Raw genomic sequence first — 3,813 nt, 5'->3', positions numbered from 1 at the left:
ACACCTGATTGCAAGGTCTGTACTAGAAGGCTGTAACAAAGGTCCACATAATCCAAATAAAAAAACAGCTACTTTCTAATGGAAAACAGCTTCATGAAATTAGTTATCGTAGAAAGAAAATACATATTTTATCACCTTAAAATAACAGCCTTGTATCTCTTGGAATTATGTTAATATTGGATGATTCTGAAGTGCACAAAATACATTCACAGCCAATGTTCAGTGCCAGTGCACTGTGCCCTTTAGGGCACAGTGCACTGGCGGTGGCTTGGCGGTGGCTTGGTATGGTGGTGGCTTGGTATGCACTACATTTGACCTTCATTTGACTTTTATTTTTCTCCTTTTTTTATTAACCACAATCTTCCCCTTATAAGTTTAAGATGCCTGCAATCAGCTGGACATTAACACTTTATTTGCTATGACCTTCAATTCACTGTCAGTGTATTTTATTTGTCGTCCTTCTATATTCCTTTATGCCAGCCCCTTCTCATTCCCAGGTTGTCAAATACTGACACTCATGTTTGCATGACATTAGAGAAAATTGATTTATTGAGTTATTCCGACTAAAACCAGACTTTTAAAATACATTTATGAATTTCTCAAAGTTGAACTAACACACCCAGATAATGCGACTGGGTGTCGTATTACTCCTGCATGTATACAGGCAAGTGACCTATAGCTAAGCCACGCCCCCTCCACTCACTTGGACAAACTATCAACATTCAGTGAGCGGCGCTATGGCAGGTGTCACAGTACACGGCATTTCACAGGAGGCAACTGATGATTTTTGGAGACATAACGATCAGATGTCATTGAGAAGTAACCAAAAGGGCCTAAACTACGCATTGGAGGGATATATTCATCATTTTATTGTTGAGAAGGTCGATGAAAAGCTTAAATTACAAGCCAAAATTTACAGGTCACAGTGTACGCTTGTGAACCGCATCTGGTTGCCGTCACCATCAAAGACAACAAGTTAAAGTGTCACTGAAGTTAAGGTTTTTGGCTCAGAATATGAGAAAAGGATAACGGCCTTTTTACCATCTTTACCAAGAGTGTCTCTCCGTTAGTTTGGTGCTACAGTATTTACACTGAATCATTCAGCATAACGTTTGCCAACCTTTGTTATCTCTGCCATTACAGATAAGTTAATGAAGCTAAGCTCCAGAAGTTAACGTTAGCTTAACTAGAGCCCTTTGGACAACAGCTAACAATGATGTACGATCACCAAAATACAAAACTAGAACAAAATAGGCTAATGAACTCCCAGCAAACAAGGTGACATGATGAACAACGCAGCTAGGAGCTAACGTTAGGCTAACTTTAGCTAACGTTAGCTAGAGATGTTAAAGATAACTTTATATTTCTTTCCAGCAAAGTGACAATATGTTGCCTCAAACACAATGTTGACTTACCTTAGAACAGATGTAGACATCATTGTTAATCTTATTCACGTTGAGTTGATGTTGTGGTCTAATGTTACCACACAACTTTATCCAAAGGAGACACTTTTCTCGGTTGAGATGTGGTTTAAAGTGTAAAAATACACGTGGTCGCCCAGCCTCTCAGGATACCTTGTGTCAGAGTTGCATGTACCCCATGCACACCGTTTGACCATTTTTAAACTTCAAATCTCAGAAAAAGCTCATAAAACCGAACAAAACTGACTTTCTGTAATGCATTTCAATGGACGTCCAGGCAGAGAATGTCCCAGTGTATGGGAATGGCTATACGCACTGTGATTGGCTCATCGCGTTTGAGGGCGGGGCCATAGGTCAATTGGACCCAAACTGGTGGAGGCACTCAGCACATGCTCCACAGTTTCGACCCTGGGCTTTGACCCAGAAGCATTAAACGCATAACAGAAGAAGAAACTGGCCACAACATGGTGAAAGCTACATCTAGAACTGTTTAGTTTTGGACGGATGAAATGTACAGAGCTGTAAAGTTGTCCACCATGGTAGCAGTTAGCTGCTAGCTAATAGTAGCTAACTTGTTTGTCCATTGTTTGGTCTGTGACGTAATAGGTCAACAGGAACAAGGTCCAGTACTAACAGGCTACCTATCGTAGAGGAGTCGGACATACTTCAGTCAATGAATCGATTCCCCTCCCATGCTTGTATACTGGGACAAGGACAGTAGTCCTAGTCGACCTATAACCATAGCTCCACTTAACTGTGCATGTAAACATACTGTTGTCACGCCCCTTTGCAGGTGATATTGACAGGCATCCTTTAGCGTCTTTATGAGATGAACCCTTCCACAGCAATATTTGATGTTTAGAGCAAATGATGTAGTATAAAGAGCAAGACAGTATGGGCGGGTGTTGATGGAGAAAACATTCACTATCTGTGTAGCAAAACACTGCTCCAGGTGAGGCTTGAACTCACAACCTCGGCATTGCTCTACAGTGTACTGTCATATAAGTACCGCGCGCTAACCAGTTGCGCCACTGGAGCTTAGGTAGTATAAAAACATGTTTTGGTCAACAGCATTTAGTAGTTAACAGATTTTTTAGGTGGACAGGGTTAATAGTTGTGATGTGAAGATGTTGTAGAAAGACTGAAAAAGAAAATACTGACACTAAATTGAATTGACCAAAAGCAATGTTCTCTCTGGTACGAAATAATTTGACTTTCTTATACCACCCTTTTTTCAGTGCACAGAATTCAGAGGAAGACCTGAGAAAAATAATTTTCAGTTTCTTCTCATGAATATGATGACCCATTTACACTTACTCCAGTAATTCTAAAAGTTTTGAATGGAATAAAATCAAGTTTCTGGGATAATTTTACCATTTCAGAGAAATGCATGATTATGATTTCACACAGAAACCATCACATGCTCCTGTTCCAGTGGACTCTTTCTTACCTTCTCCTTACATGTAATTAAATTCAAGAAGAGCTTTCAACTTTGTTTTCATTGGTGTTTGAGAAAAAGCATCTGTCTGTGTCTGTTCGGTAAGCAGTCAGGTGCTCATCTGCCAAAATGAATTAATATGGTTCTCACTTAGCTGTCAGCTCAAATTACTTCTCGAACTTCTAAATAATTGACTGTGACAAAGCAAAAGATATACAGGGGAGCTTGAAATGAGCACAACATGATGAAAATGTAGATACTGTGGGATTGCTTTGAGAAAAAGAAGACGTTTAATTTGAGAACAGTTTGTGTTCTCTTTATTATTTTATAGGTTGTAAATGGATGTTATTCAGGTGTCGGTTTACATACATGAACTCAGATTTTAGCCCAACACCTGATGTTGATCCAAGTTTTTGTTCAGGGAAGACTACAAGGTCAAAATCAACACTCAATATTACATATATATATACATATACAGTTTGCTGTTTAGCCCCCACCCTGCTGCTGTGCATAATAAAGTAAGAAGCAGGACCTGCATACCATAATCCATCTGCTCTGAGCCTACTGCTGACTGTCCCATTGTTTATGTGTATCTATGTGACTCTGTCGACAGCATTATTTCCCATTTGTACCATACAGAGGATATTAAACCGTCTACACGCCCTTTCAAATCTTATAGTTTAGTTGCCTTGAGGCCTGGAATAAAGTCTCATTAAATCACGCTCTCGGTTTCATTTAAATATAGTAGCATCCCAGCAAATCAAAGTGAAACTAAATGCTATTTCTGACTCGATAAAAGTGGATTTATATGAAAAGAATCAAAGATTTCAGGGAATATGTCAAAGCTGTTTTGATGTTACCTGGGCCAGTGCTTTATAACTCTTTTTGGCATCTGTTATCCAGGCTCACAGAGTGCATTCATGTACACATTTCCTTAAACTAACTGCATTGTTT

At 39.4% G+C, this 3,813-nt stretch overlaps 1 non-coding gene across 1 annotated transcript; it reads right to left on the bottom strand.

Annotated features, from left to right (window-relative positions):
* Window positions 1-2,365: 2,365 nt before the first annotated feature.
* trnai-uau (transfer RNA isoleucine (anticodon UAU)) lies at window positions 2,366-2,459 on the bottom strand. Its single transcript has 2 exons — window positions 2,422-2,459; window positions 2,366-2,401 (listed from the first exon to the last, which is right to left on the bottom strand). It is a non-coding gene; the product is annotated as a tRNA-Ile (tRNA).
* Between the last annotated feature and the right edge of the window lie 1,354 nt (window positions 2,460-3,813).

This window comes from Epinephelus lanceolatus, chromosome 20, assembly GCF_041903045.1.
Source record: "Epinephelus lanceolatus isolate andai-2023 chromosome 20, ASM4190304v1, whole genome shotgun sequence".
NCBI lineage: Eukaryota > Metazoa > Chordata > Actinopteri > Perciformes > Serranidae > Epinephelus > Epinephelus lanceolatus.
The sequence above is the reverse complement of the archived record's forward strand: the minus strand, read 5'-3'. Positions and strand labels throughout refer to the sequence as shown.